Genomic DNA, 15213 nt, shown 5'->3' with positions numbered 1-15213 from the left:
ATTATATATGAAAAAAATGTAGGCACATAAGTAACCAATATTAAATGAACATGACATAATGGATTAGAAAAATCTGGAAAATACGATTGAGATAAGTGTTGGACACTTTGATCGTAAGACAAGTTTATGCTCCACTATGGTGTCTACCAACAACGACCATGTCCTTATAATAGTAGCACTCCAAATCACAAAGCTTTATGAACCACGATTATGTTGAAAACTCTCTCATATGGACTCAATGAGACTCTCTAATATTTACTACACTATATGTATAATTACATGTATGATAAAAAGTTGTTTTACAATTATAGGGCGCTTCCCTATTTGTAAAAATTGAGATATCTTTGGAAGTATATGATTATTCATGAAGAGTCAAAAGTTGCAACTCTTCATTAGGATAGACACATATTTTTCACTAAAAGACATCACTTATAATTTCCATTCAATTAATAAATTTAAGATAATAATAAAATTTCCAACATATATAAGTACGTCTCATATGCATGCACGTTTGAGAATTGGAGGTCCATTGCCCATTGTACGTAGTCTTAGCTAGCATGAGTACCGTACATTCTTCGAAGACCAGAGCTTTCATTAATCAGAAACCGCGCACTGGGTTTTTTATGATCATTTATTTCTTCATGATGAGTAACTGCTTTTCTAGCATTCATCACTCTCTGCACTATTCTGCTTCCCAGAACTTGGGTTCCGTTGTTTCCTGTTTGAATTCTTCCTTTTAGACTTGGAGTACTATTCAAACTGCCGTGCATTGCTATTGTAGTAGTAGTAATCTCCTGGACCTGCATCGTGCGTTCCAGTACTTTCCGACCCCTACAGACGCTTGGTGAGCATGACTGCCTCCTTATTGGTTTTGAAGCAGTTTCTGGTGCAGCTGCTTTGGTCGGGATCAGGTGAGTCGGCATCGTACTGGTTCGACCTCGTCCTCCTCGTGTAGCAGAAGTTGAGCGTTGTTCTGTCGTCACACTAGCTGGTTTCTCGTTAGAAAATCCAGCTACAATTAGATGATCAGGGGAGGCAGCAGAGACACATGTAGTAGTAGTTGTTGACGTCGTTGGCTTTGTTTTTGAATATTCCATCTTCAGTACTCCTCCCAGTCCCATGGCCATGCCCGACGAGGATAAGAAATTTATTGGAGCTGATGTTTCACCGACCACGTTATTATTTGCTGATCTTTTTGCTCTTGTGTCAACGGATGCTGATGACCTAATAATATTAACATTCTTTGCTGGTTTCTGGTTCAGACGAGGATCAACTGCGACTGGTGTCGTTCTGTTTTTTGTTTGAGCCTTGGATGACACAATTGTGCCTGTGCTGCTGCAGATGCTTCGTCTTTGACTCGGGGTGACACTTCTCCTCACCGGGATTTTCGGTTTTGCGTTTGGAGATTTTGGTCTCCCATTTCTTGGCTCAACTGCCTCTGTGTTGCTATTGCTACCTGCAAACTGGTTTCAGTTTCATCCATGTTTGTTATTAGTAATTCCTTTCATTAGTTAATATGGCATGTGAATGACCTCCAAATTATGATCAAGTCGGAGCTTTGTCCATAGAATTAGAAATCCGTGATATTTTTGCCTTAATGCGGAGAAATTTTTAGTTGTGACGGGAATACGAGTGGTATATCACGTGTTTTTATGTAAGTGGGGGTAAATTTTATTTTTTAAGTTATTAACTTTTTAACATACATATCCCACCATTTATATAACGACACGTGATGTACCATCTCGTGTGACGGTCACATCGAAAAATCTCTCCTTAACGTGGAGCATTAATTCTTTTAGCCAATTACCTTCATGTTTTGGTCTTAAATTGCAAACGTAGAAGCACGTGATCAACTTTTAAAGTAAGGTTGTGTTGACTAAAAAATAACCACGTGAATAATTAGATAAAAATGCTAACAAAATCAGTTAAAAGAACCCATTCTCTACATATATCAAATTATTATATCGAATGTTACGGATTTTTAATTCAAAAACTAGAACTTCAATTCGACCATAGTTCAAAAATCGTTATTTCAATCGTCTAATGAAATTAGGTGTGACATCCCACATCGCCCAGGGAAGTGATCCTTATATGTATATTCTCATCCCTACCTAGCACGAGGCCTTTTGGGAGCTCACTGGCTTCGGGTTCCATGGGAACTCCGAAGTTAAGCGAGTAGTGCGCGAGAGCATTCCCAGGATGGGTGACCCATCGGAAAGTTCTCGTGTGAGTTCCCAGAAACAAAACCGTGAGGGCGTGGTCGGGGCCCAAAGCGGACAATGTCGTGCTACGGTGGTGGAGTGGGCCCGGGAAGTGGTTTCGCCCGGGCCGGGATGTGACATTAGGTCTCACTTTTTTACGGACTAAGAAATTACAAAAAAAATTAAATTCTTAATAGCTTACTAAAAAGTCATTAATTTTCTTTTGGTTAAAAAACACAATCATTTCGATATATGAATTTTATGAATACTGATAAAAAGAGTAAACCATATAATTTGTCCTTAAATTTTCATCATAGTTTAGATTTCGTTTCTGAATTGATTTTGTGTTAATTATGGTATTTGAATTTGACAAAATGGAGAGAATTAGTCATTTCATCCAAACTTTGGTACATTTTTGTTATTCTGCTTACGTGCATGACATTAGGAATTTTCTTTTTAACAAACAATATTATTTATACTAAACTTGAGGGAGTGGGCTAAGCCTCACAATAAGTTTGCAATAATGTAGTTCAAATTTACCTTTGGCGTGAATCAAATATAAGATTTTTCACTTACAACTTATAAGTGAAGAGGAATACCATTAGAGCGCAGTACTAAGTGGCTTATTCTGCTTACATGCATGGCATGTGGTTCAAATTCGACTCAGTACTGCGGTCTAGTGGTATTTTTATTCACTTATAAGCAAGAGATCTTAGGTTTTGATTCTCTAGCCAAAGGAGAATTCGAATCAAATTATTATGACTAGCCTAATATGAAAGTTAGCCCACTCATCCACACTTCAGTATAGATAATATCGTATGTATTAAAAGAAAACATTTACATACCCGCGAAAGAGGTTGGAAGATTGGTATTTCCCTTTGAACGACCAATTCAGGGCCATTTGTGTCCATTTCTAGAGACGGGAAAAGAGGAGTTGCAGGCGGTGTTTTTAACCTTGATTGATTTACATAAGATAAGAGCAACATATATATTAGCTACTATTGGTCAACAACTAGGCAATTTTATAATTAGGACCTCATAATTTTTTTGGTAAATTAAAACTTAAAAATTTAGGATTTTATTTATTTATTTTTTATTTTTGGCAAAATGATAGATTTTGTTAAATTATATGTTAGATTAGTCATCAACAGAGTTTTTCACCACTGTAGTAAATGATCACTTGCTTCAAAACTTAAAATTGATCACTTTTTTTCTCACTTTGATTTATTTATTTTATGTCGTATCTCTCTTTAATAAAAAGCTAGAAACAAAACTAGAAATAAAATTAAATTTAGGTTGCAATCAAATTAATGGATAAAAAAAGGGATAAATAAAGAAGGCCTACCAATCATAGTCGTTCTTGTCGTTTTCGGCAAAAATTTCAGATCCCTTCTTGGCAGACGCAATTCTGTAGAGCTGGTAGTTTCCTGCGCGCAGTTTTTTGGTTTTCTAAGGTAAATTAAAAGAAACTTTAACAAAAAAATTTCGGTATTGTTTATTTTAATAAAAAATAATATTTTTACACTAAAAAATCAATCCTGATACTATTCATTTTACTACTTATTTTGTCATTATCATTAAAACTCAAAATTTTCAAACTTTTTTTCATTAATTTTTCTTAAATTAAAATGATTTTTATCACGCACTTGCACGTACACTATCTTTACTTTTGTACATATTCTTTTTCAATCATGAATATCATACTATTTCTTCAAAAATAAAAGGTAAATTTTATTACAAACAAAACAAATGTAGACGAGTTAGTGCTAGCTATAGTACATGAATAATTAAAAAGCAACAAACAGCTAGCTACGGCTAGCTATAGTAAATGAATCAAATTAAGAAACCGATGAAGGATATATGAAATATTCACATATAGTTCTAAAAATATGATTTTAATTTGCCTCTAAAACTTAATATATATAGTAATAATTATTATACAGTTAATATTTGCATAAATACACGTGCTAATAATATGCAACAGTGCCGTACGTACCATTTAGCTCAAACTCGTCAGAAACGGGTTGGAGGAGGCTGACGATATTGCATTCTTTTTCGCGCTTTTGCAACTCCTGGAACAGAATAAGATCTTGATCATGATCTCTGTCGTCCTTCCGTCCTCCGTTGATCAAGGGCATCCCGGGAACTCTCCTCCTGGTACCACCCCTTAAGCTTGCTCCATTCGGTTTCGAATTCGAATTCATGGTACTATTTCTATATATCTAACGTTGAGGGTTTTGAGGTCCCTCTAGCTCATTTCGTTTTGATTAACTACAGCTGCAAAATGCTCCTTGCAATAAGATACAACATATATATAGGACATCGATCGATCCGATAGAGGAGGAGGTTTAACTTATAATTTATAAACATCGATCAAACATGGATGAATCGAGTTATACGCTAACCCCCATAGCATCGGCATAAACAGAGGTTGCCACATGGAATCTTAGCCGGCAGTTTCAGAGTCCAAACTACACAAACACAAAGCGACGAAGTTTGCTTAATTTTATCAAATGTAGGGGAGTTGCAGGCGGTGTTATTAATCTTGATTGATCTACATAAGATATGAGCAAATTATATATTACACATAAGCTACTATTGGTCAACAACTAGGCAATTTTATAATTAGGAACTAATAATTTGTTTGGTAATAAATTAAAACATAAAACTTAGGATTGATTGTCACTTAGTACTATGGTCTAGTGATATTCTTCTTCACTTGTAAGTGAAAGATTTTAGATTCAATTTTTGCCCAAGGCAAGTTTGAACTACATTATTGCTAGCTCATTGTAAGGCAAAACACATTTCATTCTTTCAGTGTAAATAATATCGTCCATTTGGTCGTGTGTGGTAAGAGAGGAAGAGAGAGTGAGATGCAAACAGCGGGATTAGAGAGAGAGAGAGAGAGAGACAAGAAGGAGAGAGAGAGAGACAAGAAGGAGAGAGAGAGAGGTTAAGACGCATACAGAGAAATGAAGATATAGGAGCAGCACTGAGAATAGAGATTAGAAATATGCTAAAATCATATGTGAGTGATACTTTAATAAAAAAACAGTAAAATTTGATTTTGTGAATTTTATTATTGTTCATCATTTTTTCTGTGATAAAAAAGTAAATAGTGTTTTCACCATCTTTTAATTAACAAAAATGATATTTTAATAGGTAATTTAGATTTGTATCGCTCGGATGAATTTCTTAATTCTTCAGTTGTTTTGCCCAGCCACTAAAAATTACCAAATTAATGCCCTATTTCTTCTCGTACTCTTCAAAACACACACTAACAAAAAAATGGGCATTGATTAAAAAGAACATAAAAACCTATGCTTACACATGAATACAAAAAGGCACAAAACCCAAGAGCCCATTTGGTATTTTACTTGAGAACTGATCTCAAAATTTTTATTTTTTTCTAAAAACTCATGCTTTAATTTAAAATTTTTAAATCCAAAACTTTGTTTGGTCTGCAAGTTCTACATCTCAAACTAATCAAAATTTCTACCGTGCTCTTTCAAAAAAGAAACAAATTTGAATACCCAGCCAACATTGATGAACTCATTGTTATCATCTCTCTCACTCCAACCTTCGTGCATATATGAAATTTTGATCTGAAAGCTGGGTTATTTCGTACTGAAATTGATTGACTGAGAAGAAAAAAGGGACCTGCTGCTTTCGAGCGAAAGCTTCCAAGTGGGTTCGGAATGTGGTAAGATGCTCCTTCATGAGATCGGCTCTAATCTTGGCAACATTCTCGCCCAACAGACGATATTGGTCCTGCAAATAAAGGTTGGATTCCAGGACTTGGTAGTCGAAATCAATGGCGGAGATTCTCCATGCAGGTTTTGACGTTCGACGTGGCTGCGCCACTGGTGGTTGGTATGAGGGATCCAATTGAGACGACGGGTCAGAAAAAGGATCTAAGAGGCAAGAGGGAAGAGAGGGGATTGGGAGAGAGACGTGAGAGAAGATCCAAAGAGTCTAAAAACACACTTTTTTGTGTTTCAACAAAAAGGCTTTGTTTTGAAAAAAATTTGAGTTGTGGTTTTGAGAATTAGATCCAAATCAAATACCAAACAAGAACTTTAAAATTGTGACTCAAAACTTGTTTTTGAGTTAAAAAAATTAGATCCAAGTCAAATACCAAATAGACCCTAAAATATTTGGAAATTTTTTTCCCTTTATACTATACTAGCCTCTCTGCACGCACTAACGACATGCGAGAGGCTTTTTTTATTATCACGGGTGCTACGTGCCCCTAAAAATCTTTTATGCATGTCCAAACCATGTTATTTAGTATTGAATACTTTTATGCACCCTAAAGATCTTTTATATATGTCCAAAACATGTCATTCGATATTGAATACTTTTATGTTTCATTATTTCTTACAAACATTTGTTATATTTTTATGTGTGTTTGGCAAGCGTATTTTTGAATTAAGGGATCAATTTTTATTACATAAAGTATGAAACGATTGTGTTGCATTGTCAAAAGGTTTAAAAATAGTAGTACATACATATACAAAAACACTAATTGTAGACAATCTCTTAATACCAACCATGTACATACATGTAGACAAATTACTAACACAAAAGAATGGTTGAATACATACAATAAAACATGGAGAGAAACAAAAGAGAAAAAATAGCAAGACTATTTTGAGTCACTATGTATGTTGTAAGTCATAGTTCCTTAGTATCTTCTTGGCTTTTGTGAACTATATGTCAGCAAAGTAATTTAGTAATCAAACTTTTAGTAATACAATTAAAGTAGAAATCAAAAACAATTAATTTAAAGCGAAGTAAATGGAATCATTAGAAAAAAAAAAAAAAAAACTAAAACCAATATTCTAAAAGTATCATGATAACACCTAGCAACACCTTATAAATTCAAATAAAAACAAGGAGAAATTAGGTTCTCATCCTTCCTTTTGCTACTCCATTGATTAAAATCCTATTCCTTTTCAATTTTTGATCAAGGTCCTTGGGTATTAATAACATCATTAATTATTTCAATAATAAAATATTTTTTTATTTCTAAATATATTCATTTAATGTTAAAAATGTTACAATTAGTATATTTATATTTATGACTAAATTTTTTATCATATATTTTTAGTTTTAGTTTGTACCCATTTTTAATTTGTAATTCTTTTTTAACTTGTACCAATTTTCTTTTAAGTTTTAATTTGTACCCATATATTAATTTCTTTTTGTGCCCATATTTTTCAAAGTTTATTTGTATTTGTACCCATATATTTTTTTTATTTGTACTTCTTATTTTGTTAAATGTACCCATGCTAATTATATGTACACATTCATGTAAAACTTTTTAATCTTAAAATATACTCATTCTTAAATATACCAATTTGTTATATGTAAAATGTACCCTTTATATATATATATATATATATATATATATAGATATAATCTAATCCATTTTTAAACTTATATGGGTACATTCTTTTTTCTTTGATTTTAAAATGTATCCATGTCAAGTTTAATCAGAAATTTACTAATGTTATTAAGCCTAATATCTTTTCTTTTTTTTTTTTGTGATTTTGAAGAATGTACCCATGTTTATACACACACACACACACACACAATAGTATATTTATATTTTAATATTTTTAATCCCACAAATTATGGTTTTTTAAATTTATACACACACACACACAATAGTATATTTATATTTTAATATTTTTAATCCCACAAATTATGGTTTTTTATTTAAAATCTCATTTATATAAACAACTAAAATTTCTAATTTTTAATTAAAAAAATATAGTAACGTACATAGAAATAAATTATCATATTAATTTCAGGGACCTCGATCAAAAATTAAAAACCCACAAGGTTTCAATCAAAAAATATTCATAACTAAGGACCGTATTCAAAGTCTCTCTAAAAACAAACAAAGCTATAGTGCTGCTTCAAAACTACAGTCCTTGTCATCGATGGCCTCATATAGTTCATCATTGGTTTTTTTTTTTTTTTTTTTTTTTTTTTTTGAATTTTCAAAACCTATATGCAATAGATTATCAAATTCTACAACTATAGAAATTAAGAAAACAATATAATTAACATTCTACAATCAATTCATTAAACTGTAAGTTTCATTAAAAAAAAAGAACTTTAACGAAAAGCTCTCAGTACTGTTGACTTTAACGAAAAACCACATTTTTATACAAAAAAATCAATTTTGTTACAATTTATTTTACCCTTTATTTTGTTCTTATCGTTAAGAAAGATTATATTCACACATCCCAATTTACTTTTCTCACACCCTTTTAATTTTTTAATATTTTCTACACACCACTAACATTTGATAACAAAATATTAAAAAATTAAAAAGGTGTGAGAAAAGTAATTTGGGGTGTGTGAATCTCTCTATAGTTAAAACTCAAAGTTTTCAAGCATTTTTCATTAGTTTTTTTTTAAAGTATGGTAGCAAGAAAAATAAAAAAAAAACATAAAATAAATGTTAGGAAAAAAATGCAAGTTAGTTCTAATGAAGGGACTTCTTCTAAGCAGGATTTACTAACAAACGGCATTAAGTAATGTGAACTGTACAACTTTAATACAAAACATAATGTATAGTACGATATGCAATCAATATGTAATAACTTTTATGTTGTAGTTCAGGAAAAACCTATAGAGTACTCGAATATGTGGTACTGTGGTAGTCCAATTTTACATAATCCTCTTTTCCCTACACTCTTAACTAATCCACCTACTGATATAAATTTGGCTTTGATTGTCTTCATTGCCAACATGGCCCAACGAATGAGTTGACCAACGCTCCATGGGTTTCTTTTGTTAGTGAAACTACAGCGAAGACACACCAATATACTTTAGTGGAAATAAGCCATACTTTGAAAAACTGCACATACCATATATGATCTTCTCCAAAACAATGTAAACGAAAAATGGAATCCAAAAATTAAGAGGCATTAACACTGTAGATGCGTCACTTTTAATGTCCTACATAATGAGTAACCAAACACTACCAATAGACACAATAAAATTAGTTCAAAACTTTACACACATTGCAAGTGAAAGAGAAGATATTCAGTAGCAAAATAGAAAATTGAGAAAATAATGGCAAAAATTTATTGAGACTTATAATATCAAAGAATAAAACAATTGACAGACTCACCACAACCAATCTAGAAAGACATAGACAAACAATTACAAAACTACAGTAACCAATCATGAAAATATTCTTCATAAATAAACCACACCTTGTTCTTGTAAATCAAAACCCGTTCTTGGTAACCGACGAATGACAGTATCATCAAACATATTTGGTCACATATCTTTACTATGAGTAACATATATTGTTTTTTGAGGAAGAAGACGTCCATCATCTTCCCACCTAAACAACAGAGAAACACTAATCATCCCCTTCTATTAAAAAATGTTTTTGACATTTGTGGAAATCAAATTATACCTGTGAATTGTGATCCATCGTGCTAACTGACAAATATATCCACCCTCATTGGTTTAGCCTCCGCTGGCATCATGGGAAGAAACTGCAATAGGGACAAAATGGAATTGGATTTCCCCTCATAAGGAAGGAAGGTTAGTACCTTTAACAGGGTTGTATTTCTGGTTGAAATGGGATGGTGATCAAACTCCAGAAATGCAGTCTAGACAGCGGGCCCTTCCTTTTCCGAGTGAACTGAATCGGGAAAGGGTCAGTCTCATCTAGAGCATGCTGCACATCATTCGTCCTTTTTCGGCAACAAAAACCATAATTTCATCTCAATTATCACTAACAAACAGATAAATATCCTCCGTTAGCATAAAGAGAAAAATGATAAGACTTGTGTTCCTTCATTGATCGAAAAAAACCCTTCACTGATAAACATCACACCCATTTTTTTGTTCCACAGTAAATGAGTTAAACCACCAAATGAAGCCAAAGAACGTACATCATACCCATTTTTCTTGGTCTGTAGATTGTGAAATTTGTTGAAATGTGAACATCTATTTTTCAGCGCACCCTATTCCCTGAAGATTTTGCACAAAATTGAACCTAATGTATCCAAATCCAATAGTAAAATTAATGCATAAAACCAGAGATAGGAGAGAGCGAATACCAATCCAATTCCAAACTTTGGATTCATGATTTTCCTTTTTTCAGGAGGAAAAACGGTTTCTTTTTCTTTTTCTTTCTTTCCTCTCTTTTTTTTTTTTTTTTTTTTTTTTTTTTTTTCAGGAGAAAAAACGGTCTGTTTTGCAAAGTGATAGTGTAGTGCAGTTGGAGGTTCATCACGTCTTCATCCCTTCTCCCTTTTTATAAACTTTTCAAACAATTTACCTTTTATTTGACTAAAAAAAAAAATTCACTTTTTAATTTCCAGGTTTTTATATTTTTATGACAAAATTATCCCTGCGAATTTGTTTTCATTATTTTCGGCCAGTTTTAGCCTTTTTTTTGTTTGAGGGATGTGTTAGTCCAATAATTTTTGGTGAAGCTCTGAAACATCAAAACTCACTTTTAGCTTTTTAAGAGCATCTCCAAAGGAGATGTCAAAATGTCCACATAAGTTATAACAGTAAAAAAAGACCACACTAACATTCTCCAACTGAAATGTCAAATCCTATGTGGCGATAATATGGATTGGTAGTAAGGTAGTTGCTGTCAAATTTGACAGCAGCTTCAAAATTAATTATTAATGTTTTTTATTAATTTTTTATTGGTTTAATCATCGTTGCAATTAATGTTGTTGTTGACTTCTCTTTTCTTTTTAACACCGTATAAGGGAAACGGTTCCCTTTTGCAATTAATGTTGCAATTAAGTTTTTATTAATTTAATCATTTATTTTATAATATAATAAAATAATAATTTAATTTGACATATCGGGTGGACAATAAAAATTTTAAAAGATGTCAAAATGCCACATAAGCTGTCAAATTTAAATTTTATGATCAAAATTTGGCATCTCTTTTGGAGATGCTCTAATAGAGAATAACCTCTTTGCACGCGCTCATGTGCATGCGAGAAACTTTTTTTCTAATCACGGACGCTAAGCGTCCCTAAAGATGTATTGTGTTAGCTATTTACCATAATTGTTCATTGGGCATAGACATTAATAGTGTCACTATAGTTTTAACTTAAGTTACAAACAAACTAAAATCCTAGTTGGTCAAATAGTATTTCTCCAAGTTCAATGAAAATTGATTATTGCAAAAAACACATGCTCTTCTTCTTTTAACCAATCCAAGGTCAAATAAAATTGGCTCACTTTCTGGAGTGTTTTGTAACAGTCCACATAGAACAATAAGCATGGAGATCATAGTTAGCTACAAAAAAAATAACAATTTCTACCTTGATTAAAAAACTTAAACTCGTTCAAATGTTGTTATGAGTATAAAATTAACAAATAAATAAGACAAAATGACCTAACAATTCAATCTCTATTCATTTCTTGATCCTCCCAAATTTTATTTCCATGGGATAATGGAGGGGTCAATATTATTAGTCTTGAACTAATATTGTTTAAACCTCCATACCTGGAAGAGAAAAACACATAAACAGAGTGAAGCTAAACATAATGTCCCAAATCAATCTTGATAGGAAAAAAAATGGAAACTGTAAAATAAACCTAGCAACATATATTTAGTATTTCTTCTTTTTTTTTTTTTTTTTTTTTGAACGCTAATTTGATATTAAAACTGACCTAACTTGAGCTTCCAAATCATCAAGCTTGGCAGCATAATCTTACTAAACCAACTCCACAGCCTTCCTGTGTTTTTCTTCTTTATTCATCCACTCCTCCCTCATTTTCTTCACCTCTTCGTTCAAGCCACGACTTGAGCTGTGGCCATTGCCAACATCCATGCTAGTATTGACACTCTTAGAAGGGAACTATGACACATGATTTTACTTATGTTTTTCAACCCACTTTTGTAAATATAGAAGAAGCTAAATGCAAATATTCTATATGTTTACTCTTCCTCAATTTGGAATACTACTTTGAGATTCCAAGTATGATATTGGAAGTGAACACAATAAAGCGATAAGATAAAAAGACAGCAATTAACCAAGACAATGAAGAACTTGAATAATTAAAATTACAAATGGGAAAAATCGAACCTGTATGACCACGCTAGTGTTTGACAAACTCAGATAGTTCCTTCAAACATGCATAGAAGCGTCTTTAGCCTTGCAAGATACATCACAGTAGCATATTATTGCCTAAATTTCTATCCCTAATGAAAAAACTTGTGTCAATAAAATTAATAAACAAAGAAAAAAGGAAAAATGAATGAAAAATTAATAAGAGAAACCCATCAAATGTCAATCTCTCCTCTCTTTTTGTGCAAAACCTTATGATTTTATTACTTTATAAGCAATCATGGCCTATCGTTATAAGAAAATTTGCCGGAAAAGGAAGAAGAACAGCTAAAAAAAAAAAAAGAGAGAGAGAAGAAAACCCACCTATACTTGAAGTACCAAATGTTTTCGTTTGCCCATTCAGGTTTCGTGTCACTTTTTCCCAACTCAACCCTACACGTCAACATCCAGTTTCTAGGGTTTTCAATCTCCGATCACCACCAATCCCCAGATCCATGGTGGTGGCTTCAATGTATTTTTGTTGCTAAAATTAATCACCAATGTCACTATCGTTTGGATGAGAAAGTGCAAACTCTTTGTGGAAAACAGTAACGAATGCATTAATCACCGTTGATGAAATACATATATCCAACATTGAAGAGTAAAAATAAACAGTCAAACTACAAACAACAATTGTAGAGAACATATATATCAAAATGCAAACAGAAACATGTGCAAATAAGAAAACTAAAGAGGAAGCAAGGAGTAGCTTTAAATAATAAGTCGCAACCATCTGGAATTCATCATCCATCATCCCAAATTGCACACTTTGGACAAAGATTGAAACTGTAGCCCACACAATTGGTACTTCGTGCCCGTACCCTCCAATCTTTAAATATAATGAAACTGCTATGACTTTTTGCGCTAACATACGTCTTTTTTTTTAGCTTCTTCAGTACCGTAGCCTTTACCAATGGCCTCTACTGGAATATCTGCAGTTTGAGATAAACTGATGGAATGGTCTCCGCCCATCCTCCTAGGCAAGGATATCTAATAGTTTGAGAAAAACTGATTTGCAAATGTGGTGGAATTTGTCTTTTCCACGTTTGATTTCTAAATGGTACGATATTTACTATTTTATCCCTATTTTGTTGGGTAGTTGTTAATTATTTTCTGTATCAAAGTAAGGACATGATTGGAATATTGAAAGCTTCATCTATTTAGGCTTCTCACTTTATATATAGGAAAAATTAGTATCTGGTCCTTAGTTACTAATGTTCTTTGATTGAAACCTTATTGGTTTTCAAATTTTGATTAAGGTCCCTAACATTAATACAATAATGGATTTACATGTCAGCTTCATAATTTTTAAAATAAAAATTAATAATTGATTTAGGATTTTAATACTCACACCTTTATTAAACTCCTAACTAATTTTCAATTCAAAACATTTCCAAAATAAAAAATAAAAAATTTGAATAAGTTTGTACCCCTTAATTTTTTATGAAAAGGTTTCCATTTTTTTAATCTTATATGTACCCATTCATGTAATTTTTCAAATTTTTAATCTTAAAATGTACCCATTCTTAAATATACCAATTTGTTGTAGTAAAATGTTATTTATTTATTTATTATTATTTGTTATATAAAATCTATTCAAATTTTTTTCTAATCCATTTTTAAACTTATATGAGTACATTCTTTTTCTTAATTTGAGAATGTATCCATGTCAAATTTAATCAAAGAAATTTACTAATGTTTACTTAGCCTAGTATCTATTATTTTTTGTGTGGTTTTGAAGAATGTACCCATATTTTGGTACAATATTTTTTTTGGTAATTTTGATGAATGTACCCATATTTATACACACACACACACACACACACACACACACACACACACACACACACAATATAATGGAGAGTATAATTTATATTTTAATAATTTTAATCCACAAATTATGGGTTTTTTTTAATTTAAAATCTCATTAGTACAAACAACTATAAATTTCAATTTTTAATTTAAAAAAATATAGTAACCTACATAAGAATACATTATCAATTTATCACATTAATTTTAGGGACTTCGATCAAAAATTGAAAACCTATAAGGTTTCAGTCAAAGATTATTGACAATTAGGGACCGTATCCAAAGTGTCCCTTAAATGTAATTACCCCACTCCAACTAATATCGAGACATTTTGTAATAAAACTTCACACCTGACAGATGTCACATCCCTGCTCGGGCCCCGACCATATCCCAGGCTTGACTCCATTGTAGCACGATATTGTTCGCTTTGGGCCCCGACCACGCCCTCACTGTTTTGTTTCTGGGAACTTACACTAGAACTTCCTAATGGGTCACCCATCCTGGGAATGTTTTCGTGCGAACTCGCTTAACTTCGGAGTTCCAATGGAACCTGAAGCTAGTGAGCTCCCAAAAGGCCTCGTGCTAGGTATAGATGAGAATATACATATAAGGCTTACAGGATCCACTCCCCTGAGCGACGTGGGATGTAACAATCCACCCCCTTAGGGGCTCGTTGTCCTCGTCGGCACACTTCCGACCAGAGATTAGCTCTGATACCAAAGTGTCACATCCCGGCTTGGGCCCCCACCACATTCCGACCTCGACTCCATTGTAGCACAATATTGTTCGCTTTGGGCCCCGACCACGCCCTCACTGTTTTGTTTATAGGAACTCACACAAGAACTTCCCAGTAGGTCACCCATTCTGGGAATGCTCTCGCGCGAACTCGCTTAACTTCGGAGTTCCAATGGAACTCGAAGCCAGTGAGCTCCCAAAAGGCTTCGTGCTAGGTATAGATGAGAATATACATATAAGGCTTACATGATCCACTCCCCTAGGCGATGTGGGATGTAACACAGAGATTTGTAATTATGAATTTTTATTTATTTGAATTATCCTTAAAACCACTGTTTACGAGGGTT

The 15213-nt window shown here is 32.8% G+C and overlaps 1 long non-coding RNA gene across 1 annotated transcript; it reads right to left on the bottom strand.

Annotated features, from left to right (window-relative positions):
* Positions 1-8691: 8691 nt before the first annotated feature.
* LOC125475646 lies at positions 8692-10410 on the bottom strand. Its single transcript, XR_007256972.1, has 3 exons — positions 9649-10410; positions 9440-9573; positions 8692-9023 (listed from the first exon to the last, which is right to left on the bottom strand). It is a non-coding gene; the product is annotated as an uncharacterized LOC125475646 (long non-coding RNA).
* Between the last annotated feature and the right edge of the window lie 4803 nt (positions 10411-15213).

Source organism: the organism of the source record quoted next, unplaced genomic scaffold (genome assembly GCF_019419815.1).
Source record: "Pyrus x bretschneideri cultivar Hongxiangsu unplaced genomic scaffold, Pyrus_bretschneideri_v1 Contig153, whole genome shotgun sequence".
NCBI classification, from domain to species: domain Eukaryota; kingdom Viridiplantae; phylum Streptophyta; class Magnoliopsida; order Rosales; family Rosaceae; genus Pyrus; species Pyrus x bretschneideri.
The sequence above is the reverse complement of the archived record's forward strand: the minus strand, read 5'-3'. Positions and strand labels throughout refer to the sequence as shown.